General features: G+C 43.1%; 1 long non-coding RNA gene across 1 annotated transcript; it reads left to right on the top strand.

Annotated features, from left to right (window-relative positions):
- The first annotated feature begins 1888 nt into the window (after window positions 1-1888).
- On the top strand, window positions 1889-6541 carry LOC119869981. Its single transcript, XR_005354935.1, has 3 exons — window positions 1889-2215; window positions 3173-3326; window positions 6303-6541. It is a non-coding gene; the product is annotated as an uncharacterized LOC119869981 (long non-coding RNA).
- The last annotated feature ends 7049 nt before the right edge of the window (window positions 6542-13590 follow it).

The following is a 13590-nucleotide window of genomic DNA, read 5'->3' as shown; positions in this document are numbered from 1 at the left end:
CTGGAGAGCCAGTGCTAACCTGTCCATACCCGGTAGGTGCACAGTATAAGCTTCATTGAGGGTTTTGTTTCAGATTTCTCTCACCTTGTGTGCCCAGACTGCTTTTGCCTAAATGAGCTCTCCTTGCAAACTGGATTCTCAGCTTCTCTGATTCTCCTATGACATTCAATATATTGGCCTGGTTTTCTGCAGTTGCTTTGTAGTCGTCAGCCTGACATCATGAATCCCCATTGAAATTTCTTTTTTCCTTCACCTTCTTGTGGTCAACCACCCTAGCTTTTCTACATGATTGGTGAGTGGTTTTCGATCATTTATGTTCTTTATAGGCTCATTTATTCACATAGGAAGGTTGTCTCCCCAGATAACATTCTAAATTGCCGGCAGAAAGGAGGGGTCTATGTGTTCTTTGTATCTTTCTCTGACATCTTGCATGGGGCTGAGTACATTTGAGGACCAACTAAGAGGACACATCAACTGGAAGAAGTTATGGGATAGACAAAGGAATACAGAGTAACTTTCTAATTGTTAAAAAACAAAGATAGAGAGGGAAAATAGAGGAGGGGGGAAACGATGGCAGTAAGAGAAAAGAGAAAAATACTCCTCTGTACCTTGACCCACTGGAATTCTTTCTCATCTGAGAGTTAATCTTGAATCTATTAAGTGCTGTGTCATACTAAACCAGATGTCTAAGGTTTGTATGTTTTCTAGTCCATTGTTGAAGGCATTTAATGAAACCCACTTTAATTTCTATGTGAGTGTTGATTGAAAAGGGCCCCCTTACACTATTCACTATGGCAAGAAGCTCCATTTGTTCCTTGAACAAGAACTGAATCATTCTATTCAGCAAATGTTCTTCTCCATACACACATTTTGGTAGCAGGGTATGGGGGCATATATTAGTCTCTCAATATATCTCACCCCTGTAATACTTTTTTAAAATGCAGTGTGGCTATTTACAAAGTACTTTCTACTCTTATGAAATAAAAGGTAAGCATTACATCCTTAATTGTCATTAAATTCAATTTGATATCTATCACAATAAGAGTTTCTCATAAGTATAGCTATATATATTATGTAACTACAATATACTCAATATACACCTAGAGCTAATATAATCACTCTTTACCTTGTACCCATGTGTTGCCTATGGTTTCAAATATTGACATGCTAAAAATGCCAAGTGTCAGAAAAAATGCCAGGTGTCATTTCTCAAATCAGTACTGCAATTTGGAGACGATTGAAATTGATCTCTTACATCTATTTATTTTTTTTTAATTTTTATTTATTTATGATAGTCACACAGAGAGAGAGAGAGAGAGGCAGAGACACAGGCAGAGGGAGAAGCAGGCTCCATGCACCGGGAGCCCGATGTGGGATTCGATCCCGGGTCTCCAGGATCGCGCCCTGGGCCAAAGGCAGGCGCCAAACCGCTGCGCCACCCAGGGATCCCGATCTCTTACATCTAATATCAAAAGCAGGTAAGGGTGCCTGAGGGCCTCAGTCAGCTGAGCATCTGACTCTCGGTTTTGGCTCCGGTCAAGATCTCAGGGTCATGAGGTTGAGCCCCATGTGGGGTTCCCCACTCAGCAGAGAATCTGCATAAGACTCTCCCTCTCCCTCTACCTCCCCCTGCCCTGCTTTTGTACTCACAGTGTCTTTTTCTCTCTCTCGAATAAATAAATCTTTTTTTAAAAAAGCAGGTAAGAACATTAACATACTTCTTACAAAGATGTAGTGAAAAATGGGCTGGCTTCCTCTTCATATCAATGAGAAAGCACAGGGCCCTGGCATCTATTCAGAATCCAGCTCAGTGCTCTGGATCAGAGTCAGTTATTTGTCACTGATATGGGTTTAAGGCTCATCACTATTTACCCAGGATGTTTGACACGTCCATCTCATCCAAGGAAACATTTGCAGAAATCAAAGACTTAACTTCCTTATCAAACATTCTAAGTTCTTGTCTTAATATTTTTCAATATAGTCAGATGAAGATCTTTTTACCTATTTAAGTTCATTCAACTTTCCATTTTTTATGTTTAGATAATGTTTATTTCAACGATGTATACAGATATCAAGGGCTCACACTGAAAACATGCAAGGAAAACATTGAAGAGGTGAAAATGATCAAGCTGAGGACATCATTGAATTCATCGTTAATGAAATACCTTCTTTTCCAACAGATGGGTAATAAACAGATCTGGCTCAAGGTCCGGAGGTAAGAGAAGGAAGTTGGTCAGACAGCTCTATCAGGAAGTTCATCTGCAAATAAAAAAGGTTATTTTACTAACATTCACATGTACCGGAGTATATGCTTTGGCTGTATTTGCTGAGTGTGTAGATAGATTGGGTGGAACTCTACACCTCTTATACTCAATCCCCATTGTCATCTAAAGTATAATATGTAGTCCTTAACAGAGTTTTGTGTATGACTCTAACAAGGATCCAACTCACGACTTTGAGCTTCTGGGCAGAAGGGTCTGGAGCTGTGCTGTCCCATACTGTAATCATGAACCACCTGCGGTTGTTTACACCTCAATTAAATAAAAACTTCAGTTTCCAACAGCCACATTTCACCTGTTCCATAGTCATATGTGGCTAGTGGCTAGTGACTACTGTTTTGGACAGTGCACACACTGAAGATTTCCATCATCACAGGAGGTTTTTTGGGACTGGATCCTCGATACTCAGAATTTGTGAACCAGCTGCTGTGGCCTCAGCCAAGGACCTGTTAGAAATGTGGACTGTCAGTTACCTCCAAATCCATTGAGTCATAATCTGCATTTGACTAAGACCCCCAGGTCATTTATGTACCAGGTCATTATGTCACGTTTGAAGAGCACTGGTCTAGACCAGAAGGAAACATGCCCCCAGGTTTAGAAAGAGAGAACTGCATCCATCAAAAGGTGCAGAGTGACCTCCTACCAGCGTATGTCTTTGCTATGGCTCATTAAAACTAAACAACTAAGGTTGCTTCCAGACATAATGTAACAGTCGTTGTCTGCACCAGTTCCATGCATGCTGTCCTCTTGGCACCCTCATTAAAATAGCCAAATATTTATTAAGCTTGAACTCTGAACCATGCATTGTTCTAGATGCTTCATGTTTTTCTTCATGAAACTTCACAAACAACCTTCTAGGTGACTTCTATTACTTATCTTATTTTACAAATGAGGATTCTGAGATGCAAAGAATGGAAGTAGCTACTGCCTCCACAGCTGAGCTGAAATTCAACCCAGCAGTGTCCAAGCAAGGGGATCTCTTCCCGCAGTTCCTGGAAAGCTACAACTTTGGGGGGTGCTCCCCCAGTGCCCGGAGCTCCAAAGGCAGTAAGTAGTGTAGGAAGGATCCTTTGTTGTGTGCTCCTCCTCCTCCTCCTCACCTCCCCAGGAGGCACCACAGCTCAGGTTGCTGGGACCCACGTTGAGGGGAGGGCCTGGAAGAACACCATGTTTCCTTCTTATTTGTTTAGTTCATCCTATGGCTCAATATTTTCCCCAAATCCCCAGGAAGAATCGAAGAAAGATAAAGAGCTACAGTGAAACTCCTGCCAAAATCCTAATGCAACCTGTCCACCCAGGGAATGCAGGCCTCCTCTAGAACAGCAACAACAGAATCAGCCGTTTCCTGCCCAACCTAAGTGGCTCTGAGTGAGTCATCACTTTCCCTGCCCTAGCCAGGGTATGACTCCCCTAGTCCCTTACAAAGTGCTCAGGCCCGCCTGTTAAGGCTGGAGAGCCAACTATTTCAGGGTCTCCTTTGAATCTCATGAATAAAAAATGCCTGCACTTAAAATTCCAGAGTGCCCACAAACAGACCTGAAATTCACTCTGTTGGCCTCCAGCAGACACCAAACTACCCTCGTGCATTAAGCCCAACAAGAGGATTTGGTACTTGCCAGGGGCTAGCCTGTCAGCTGGCTAAAGGGGCATATGAGTGAAGCCAGGCTGCGTCAGCACCAGCCTTGCTTGGTTATTCAAAATGTCTATTTTTGTGACACAGTGCTCAGAACCAAACGACACACCACCAAGGACACCTTTTTGTTCCTCCTCTCTAGTACTCTACTTTGCTCCTTTCAAGTAGTAAATGCTAAATTCTGGAAGGACAGAGATTGTGTATCTGTACCACCATGAGTGTCCAGCAAAGAACTCTGTATGCAGTAGATTCTCAATAGATGTTTATTAAGGGAAGAAACGCACATGGATAAGGATTCCAACAATCACTATTACTAAGCAACAGCCGATAAGAACAGCATGATACTTTGTCATTCTCTAGGACCTTTTTCCAATGAACTTATTTTGTAAAATTTCAGATAATAAATGCATACTAGTGGGACGCCTGGGTGGCTCAGTGGTTGAGCGTCTGCCTTTGGCTCAGGTCGTGATCCTGTGGTCCTTGGTTTGACTCTTGCATCAGGCTCCCTGCAGGAAGCCTGCTTCTTTTTTTTTTTTTCTTTTTTTTTTTTTAATTTTTATTTATTTATGATAGTCACAGAGAGAGAGAGAGAGGCAGAGACACAGGCAGAGGGAGAAGCAGGCTCCATGCACCGGGAACCCGACGTGGGATTCGATCCCGGGTCTCCGGGATCGCGCCCTGGGCCAAAGGCAGGCGCCAAACCGCTGCGCCACCCAGGGATCCCATTCCTCTGCTTATGTCTCTGCCTCTCTGTGTCTCTCATGAATAAATAAATAAAGTCTTTAAAAGATGAATAAATCCATACTAGTCTTATTTGATAACTGGAACTGTTCGTGTTGAGTAAGGATGTAATTTGGCTACCACCAAACTGGGCAGAATAAAATCCAATCTTTCTTGTTCTCACCTTGAAGCTCTATTGACTGGGAAGACCTAGGATCTAAGAGGAAAAAAAGTATCATAACTAGTCAATGGGGCCAATGATTTCCGTCCATCTGAGGGAGATCTGAGAGAAGAAAACTGGATTCTCCATGTGTCTGCAGAATTTCTTAGGGGGCAGATGCAAGGTCACAGAGGGGGGCCTCTGGCATCTGTGTGGATGGCTGTGCTTTCCTTACGGACCCTAGAAAGGAAGAAGGGCTGGGAAATGGCCTTGGAATAAACAAATGAAAAGCAGAAGCGCCCTTGGAGGGGCACATGCCAGGGCTAGGCTCCATAGCATTCATCTCTGTGTGGTTACAGCTCTTGGGCACCAGTGAGTGGGTCTAGACAAAAGCACTTATCTTAAATATTTGCGAACAACTTCATACTCACAGGGAACCGGGAGGAAATATTTTAGGGAGGAGACCATTGCATCATGCTGACTTTTGCCGCCCTTCTAGCTCTGAGTGCTGAGCCCTTTACTGTTGCCCAGCATTCTGCAAACACCCACGGTTGGCTTTTTCCTTCAGGCCAGTGATGCGGAATCAATGGATTCCTTTATGTCCAGATAGGACTCTGATCCTCCAACAGCCTCATTAAAGAATCAGTGTTTTTTTTTTTAAAAAAAAAAAGAATCAGTGTTTTTGAGAGTCATTGTGTTTAGTGGGTTATTATGTAAAGACAGACTTTCCTAAAACCCTGTGGAGAAAGCCATTTGCACCATTGTCTGGAGCATGGGTGTCATCTGCACAGAGCTGGAGGAGCTGACCTCGAATCAGGTCTGTGACAGAGATAGCAGAGGACTTTCTGCCTCCAAAGGAAGGCAGGGCTTTGCATGATGACTTATAGATGACTTGGAACTTTTATTTTGTCTATGTATTAAAAGGAGTAAGGATGTAAATGGTGGATGATAACAGCAGGAGCCATCATACATAGCACTCGACTTTTTCCAAGTCCTGAGGATTATAGCATTCACTTCCATCTTTAACCCAGGAAGAATCAGTCTCCTTCTCTGAGTCCCTATAGAACTTATCTCTACCTAAGATGAAGGAGAAAACACTGAATTTAAATCAAAAGTCCTGAGTTTGAATCCTGATCTATCACTTACTAGCTCTGGGGCCTTGAGCAAAATATTTATTCTCTGAGCCTTATTTTACTTATCTATAAAATAAAGCTAATCATAAATCTTTCTCAAAGAATCATTATATGAGATCTCAAGCAAGAAGTTAGGCTTTCAACAAATACTTGATGAGAGAATTAATATCACTGTGTCATAATTCATTGGTCATGATTCCTCAACTGGAATGTAACCTTCCTGCCATAATGGAATGGGTCTTACTCATCTCTGTATCCCTGACACCTAGCAAATGCCCAGCCCATAATAGGTGCTGAATAAATGAATGAATGAATGAATGAACCATGTAAGCCATGCCACTACTGAGGCATTGTCCTATATTGTCTCATGTTGTCAGGTGCTCTGCTGAGCTGGAGAAAGCTGGACTACCAGGTGTTGGAGAAACCAATTAAGACAACAAGTCAACAAGCAAGTAATAGTCAAGCCTTTAATCACTACCTAGTATGAACAAGAAGCTACACTGGAGAATGTGCTGATTCCTCCTGTTGATTTTCCCCATGGAACAGAACCAAGTGAGGGTCTGATGTATCAGCGCAGATGTGGACATTATCTCACTCCTGAGGGAGCCCTGAGCAAAAGGTTCCTGGAGTTTTATTGATCCTGGGCTGGGCTGGGGGTTAGGGAACAGAGGGAGGAAGACTGCCATGGAAAAGTAGTAGTGAATACTAAGTCAGCATAGAGAAAAAGTGTTTTCAAGTGTCCTCCTCTCTTCCTCTATACGGAGGTCTTGGCTGTGTCTCCCGAGGGTGGCTCTGTCATTGTATCTCCCTGGTAAAGAGACCTCCAGATGGAGGTGCCTGGGCTGGCAATGCAGACGTGTGTAAGAGCAAGGCTGGCGGGGGTGGGGGTGGGGTGGGGGGGGGCCTGGGTCCTTGACTGTAACTCCTGTCAGTGTGTGGGGAGGTCAGCTTCCCCCTTGAGGACTGGCAGGTGAAGCCTCTCTGATCACCGGTGCTTAGGCCTGAAAAATCACACATAGGTGTTTGGCCGAGAGCTAGACTCTTCATCCATATATTAAGAACCGACAGGCAAAGTAGCCACAGACACAAAAGCTTTAAATGACTTGTCTAAGCTCACTTGCTATGGTAGATGCAGAGCTGGGATCAGAACAGAGTTCTTCCGATTCTCTCCTGATTATTTCACAGCACCAGAAATGGGTAAGTGCTCTTCTGCTTCCAGAAGTTGGCAGCCTTTGTCAGAATGTGTTAATGTGTTGTCAATGTCCAAGGCCTGCAGTACGAGGCAGAATTTTGACCCTGTGACCCTTGTCCCTTGGTGTTATGCCTATGAATATACATTATATAACAAATTGGACTTTGTGGGTATAATTAAGGTTATTAATCAGCTGACCTTACCATAAGGAGATAATCCTGGGTTATCTAGTGGGTCAAATGTAATCCCGGAAGCTTTTAGTACAAGAGGAAAACAGAGAGTCAGAGAAATGCAGCAGAAGAGGAAGTCAGAGAGATTGGGAGCATGAGAAAGATTTGATGCACTGGCGCTGGCTTTGAAGATGGAGAGTTGGGGGCCAATGAAAGAAGCAATGTCTGGAATCTGGGAATCACCCCCACTCCAGCAGACAGCCAGAAAAGACAGGGATGTCAGTCCCACAACCGCATGAGGAGGAACTAAATTCTGCCAACAGCATGGATGAGCCTGGAAGCAAATTCTTCCTGGGAGCCTCCAGAAGAGCCCAGACAGGCTAACCCCTCATTGCAGCCTTGTGAGACCCTAAGCAGAGTATCTGGTTAAGCCCACCGGACATGTGGCCTACAGAAACTGTGAGACAATAAATGGGTGTTGTTTGAAGCCAGTAGGTTTGTCATCTGTGCCAGCAGTACCAGAACACTAACAAGAATATACAGGTTTGAAAGCACAGAGGACCTATCCTTCCACCTCTTTCTCATCATCCCATTGCTGCTACTCCAGACCTGGTCACCACTCCCCTCAGTCAGTAGGTCCTTTGGTACTCTGCAGAAAATGCTGTTGCTAGGCCCAGATCAGACATTCCTGAGTGCAGCTCCAAGTTCATTTTAAGCTTGTGGGTTAGGAAGGCATTGGGACTATTTCTCTGATGCTCGGTGATGGTATCTTTATCTCTTCTGACTGTGACATACTCAGTGAAAGGCTTTCAAGTCAGGAGACTAGGGTTGCCAGCTAAAACACAGTTAATACCCTGTTAAATTGGAATTTCAGATTAAAAAACCCATATAACTTTTTAGTCCATCGCAAATATGACACTGGACATATTTATACTAAAACATTACAAAGCATACATCTAGGTAGATATATACTTTAAAGTGTGGCAGCCCTACCAGGAGCAGACATTAAAAATTAGAGTTTTTGAAAGTAAGCAGAACTGACCAGGAAAACAGTAAGTTGTGACCTAAATTGGATCTGGGTTCTCTTTTCTGGGACCAGTGCCCTTTTGTTCCTGCCACAACCAAATCTGTTATCAAGAAAGGATTTAAAAAAAAAAAAAAAAAAGAAAGGATTTTGTGTCGGATGCTTACACATCAGGGGAATTTTTGTCAGCAGGAGGTGTCTGCATCTCCAAACCTATATCCTGATGTGGAATGAAAGATCTTGTCTCCTGCGAAAATTAAGGTTGGGTTTCACTGAAAAGATGGGGTGATAAACCTCAGTCTAGGTTCCTTCCTGAGACAAGAGGAAGGAGGCAAGACAGATCTGTCCTTAGATTCTGGCTTTGCTGTTCTCTGCTTTGTGATTTGGAGTAAATGAATATTTCTCAGCATTTTTGTCCTCAGCTATAGTACATTTAACTTTAGGATGATTATGAAGGTCAACATAGCCTATACATATAAAGTATTTAGCACATAATGGATGCTCAGTATGTATTATTTATCTTCCCTTCCTGAGCTCTGACCCAGTAACCATGTTTATTCTATATAAAGGCAAAGATGACCATGTCTATCTAAAGCCACCTATAGGCATCTAAATACTAGCATGTAGGGCTGAAGAAATGTAGACTAATAATACATCCATACAGAGCATTTATTGGACACTTAGTTGAATATACCCATAGAGGACATATTATGTGTTGATGATGGTTTTGGATGATTTATACAAATCACTGAACACCCACAACAGCCTTATGAGGAGACATTATTTTTATCATTTTCACCCCATTTCGGGTGAGGAAATGGAGGCACTCACTGAAAGGTCAAATAATTTGTTCCAGTTCACCTGACTAGTAAGTGGTAGTAACAGATTTTTGACTCAGGTAATTGGGTCCAGAGTCCTTGCTGTTAAATACCTCACTCTACTCCTCTCTGTGTGCCTGGTCGCTAATCTACATTCCTATCTCTTTTAATCCTCATAACAAACCCATAGAGTAGGGATTTCTTTGTTTTTGTTTTGTTTTTAAAGATTTTATTTAAATTCAAGTTAGTTAACATAGATTATTAGTTTCAGGGGTAGAATTTAGTGATTCTTGCCTATAACACTCAACGCACATTACATCAAGTGCTCTCCTTAATGCCCATCACCCAGTTACCCCATTTCCTCATCAACCTCCCCTCCAGCAACCCTCAGTTTGTTTCCTAGAGTTAAGAATCTCTTAAAGTTTGCCTTCAAGTAGTGATTTCTATAATCTTTCCCATTTTTCAGTTTGACCAGCACCTAGCAAGTGGGGGAGCCCATCTCTGAGAACCAACGGTAAGACAGTACTTAAGTATTCAAAACATTTGAATCTTAATATTAGTATACTTGAGATAATTAAATTGTGGATGTTTCATCCCAGAGAGGGAGAATCTCACAAGACTGACACAATTTGGCACTCTTATGCGTCAGGACAAGAATAGTTCCCGGCTCAAGAATGGTCCCCTGGGCTCCACCAAGCCCCTCGGGAGGAACTGCCTTCCTGGTCTTTCTCTGAAGCCCTCTTCTCAGCATGCAGAGTTATCACCCCTGAAATAGAATCCCAGTGGAGAGGCTTTGTCTTCCTCCTCTGATGTAGCACTTTCTGTGGTTTTTTTTGGTGACAAGTGAATCAAGTTTCCATTTCAAACACTGATGCCAAAAGGGAGGGGAAAAAAAGCTCTAGCATCACTTTGGAGGATGATTCTTTGTCTTCATTCTGGAGCCCAGAATGGAAAGTTGGCAGCTCAGCCTGAAAGATGAGAATGCATCAGGCAGCTGCATTGCTAGGAGATAAAAACCACAAAACGGGGAGCAACTCGTTTCATCTGAACTGTGGATGGGTGGGTGGTTGGGTGGGGGACGGCAAGAGGCAAGCACCATGCTCCAATGCAGGTCTCGGCCTTTCAGGGTGGGAATCAGATTGCCTAAACATGACGTCATGCAAGCCGTTCCCACACCATTGGCCTACTTTTGAAATCACTTAGCAATGGCTGCTGAAGCCAAATTTGAAATAAATTACTCTATGACTCAGCCTGTTAATCTCTGTTTTGATAACCCACATCAAGTCATTGGAACTTTATATTTTGTATGAAAATATCATAATGTATTGTGAAGGGCTCTTTAATTCACCCCCTGCCTCAAGAATATGCCAGTTGTGCCCAGGTGAAAAAAGCAGATTCACTTGTTTTGAGGGAAGATGGTGAGAATTCCTCTTTATCAGAAGGCTTTGGAAAAGTTAAGAAAGTAGCCTCTAGAGTCAGACTCATGGGTGAATACTGGCTGTACACCCTAGTGTCCTCCTCTGTAGGTGGCTAATACTCACTAACTTCATGAGGTTGTTACAGTGATCCACTGAGGTAAAAAGTTCTAGCATGGTGCTCTGTAGGTGCACAACGTATGTAGGCAATTGTTGTTTATGTTTGTATTTGTAAACACATAGCTCAGAGCAAAAAAATGAAAATGAAGAAAAAGTCACTGATCCTGCTGGTTGTTATTTCCTCTAGATGTGGTGCTTTATAGCTCACTGTTCTTAATGAGGCCCTGCACACCTGGGAGGTTTGAGGAAGTCTGTAGAACTCTTCTATCAAGACATGTAACTGGAATGATGCTGGTTTAAAAAAAACACACTCAATCTCCTCGCGGAGGACTATGGGATCTACAGTCCAGGAGCATTTTCTTTTCAGGGCACAAGTACCCATGTGATGCAAGTATTAAACTTGAGCTAACATCAGAGAGTCTTAAAGTGTTTCTTTCAACAGCAAAAGGCTTGCACTCCACCACATCATCCCATTCAGTGTCTTCCTTTCACTGTTATTTTTCAGCCTATATTCCCCCAATTCCTGAGCTGACTTTCTCAATCAGCTTTGTGTTATCTGGAAATTGGTCCATGAAATGAAAACAGTTTCCTATGATTTTCACCTTGTTTTTCCTCTAACTAGAAATTATTAGAAATCATTCATGTTTATCATCTGTCTTCAGCTTGTTAGAGGATTCTGAATGCCAAAGGTACTTTGAATTTTCACAGAAGTTTTTCAAAGCTTCAAGAAGCTCTTCTGGCTCTTAGCTCAACACACCTCTGAAAACTGTATCAGTTCATGTGCTGGGCCTGGAGTAGCTTTGGCCAAGAGCTGTGATTTGTCAGCCCTGATATTTATCATCCTAACTCTTCTAGGTAATGTTTTATGTCTGTTTGGGGTCTTCCTCTCCTTTAAAATCCTATCATTCTCTCACTTCAAGAATTCCTGCAGCACAGTTGGATGCTCTGAAGTGGACATGGATACAACTAGGTGACTATCAAATCATCATAAATACCCCAGAAATTGACCTGAAGACTGCCAGAATAAACTCCACAACTAAAGATAGAGAAGAGGCCATATCAAAGAAGGTAGGAAATGAGAAGATGTGGATTGGGAGAAAGTGGCCCATGGCAGCTGTGGTGGGGAGGGAGCCACAGTCATGGAGAAGGGCAAGAGACAGTCTAGCACAAGGGGAACCCACACCCGAAAGAGGAATGCCCATAGCTATTGGCTTGAAAGCAAGAGGGTCTGAATCCTGGAAGCTCTTGCAACCAACAGGGCTTAAAGCCTGAAGTTTTAAAGGTCAGAGTGCTTGACTCTGGGAGAACTTGGAGAACATAGGGGCTGCTCTAGGAGAGAAGGCAGGCAAACTGTTTGTGGATATACAGTGTGGAAACAGCAATCTAAAGAGCACCTGAGGCACACAGTGGGGAGGTTATTTATTCATGTCAGGACATCCCAGAGAAAGAGCATTCATGGAGAGACCCTCTGGGAACAAAGGAACTGGCCAGTGCCATTTCCCTCTGCCACCCCTCAGCATAAGCACAGGGCCACCTGTGGAAACCAGCACAGCACTGATGCTCAGCGCCTAACTTGCTTACCACTAAGCCCCGTCCCCCGCCTCAAGGCCCATGGAACCACCCCTCCCAGTCACACCTGTCTCAGTCCCAGCATGGCGGATCCCCTACTCCAAAAGACTGACCCTAACCCCTGCCAACACCACATCTTCTGACCCAGGAATTTTGCAAGGTCTCAGTTCTGGTGGCAGCAGTAAGGGTCTCATTTCACAAGCACAACAGAGCACACCTAGTTAAAATGTACAGAATTCAGGCCAGAGATCAGCCACTGCCCACAATAAGCAAGGAGAGTCTCTGCAGATGACTGACCTGAAGCACACAGTGACCAGGACACAATAGTAGAGTGCATGCAACACACAATGGGAACGCTCCTAGAGGCACCAGACCCTGGAAGAACAGGGGATACTATTATAGCAGGGCACTACAGAAAGTCTTCTTTCTTTATTATTCTAGTGATAATGAGGGAGAGAGAGAGAGAGAGAGAGAGCACATGTGTGAGTGGAGGGCAGGGGAGAAGAAGAGGAACCAGCAGATTCCCTGCTGAGCATGGAGCCCAACATGGGGCTGGATCCCATGATCCCAAGACCACAACCTGAGCTGAAACTAAGAGTCAAATGTTTAACCAACTGTGCCAGGATCTCTTCTTCATAAAGTCACTACCCTCAAGAACAGGAGACATAACTGACTTTTCTAACACAGAGAAACAGGTACAGAGACTTAGCCAAGATGAAAAGACAAAGGAATTTGTTCCAAATTAGAGAACAGGACAAAGCCATGTCTGGAGAACTAAGCAAAATGGATATAAGTGACATGCCTGATGGAGAATTGAAAGCAATGATCATAAGGATACTCACTGGATTTGAGAAAAGAAAGGAATATGGAGTAAACCCCTTACCACAGAGATAAGGGGCTCTAAATGAAATGAGAAATACACTTGATGCAATGAACAGCAAGATGCAAGAAGCTGAGGAATGAATGAATGACTTACAAGACACAGTAGTGGAAAGAAATCAAGCTGAACAAAAGAGAGAAAAAATAATTATGCAAAACAAGAATAGACTTAGGGAACTCAATGACTCCATCAGATGTAGTAACACTGTTTTTCTTTTATAGGTAAAGTGTTATCTCTTTCCTTGCTTTCAATTTTTCCCCTTTGTCTTGGATTACAGAAATTTGTGATGTGTCTTGGTGTGGATTTCTTTGTTTTTGTTTGTCTGTTTGGGATCCCTCAGATTATTGAGTCTGTCAGTTTATGTCTTTGGCCAAATATCAGTCATTATTTCTTCATACTTTTCCAGCCTCATTCTTTTTCTCTTTTCTGGGACATTGATGACACAAATCTTTTGGTATCTTCCCCCAGATCTCTGAG

The sequence above is a fragment of the Canis lupus genome, chromosome 2 (assembly GCF_011100685.1).
Source record: "Canis lupus familiaris isolate Mischka breed German Shepherd chromosome 2, alternate assembly UU_Cfam_GSD_1.0, whole genome shotgun sequence".
NCBI classification, from domain to species: Eukaryota; Metazoa; Chordata; class Mammalia; order Carnivora; family Canidae; genus Canis; species Canis lupus.
Note: the sequence above shows the minus strand (reverse complement) of the source record. Positions and strands in the feature narration are given on the sequence as shown.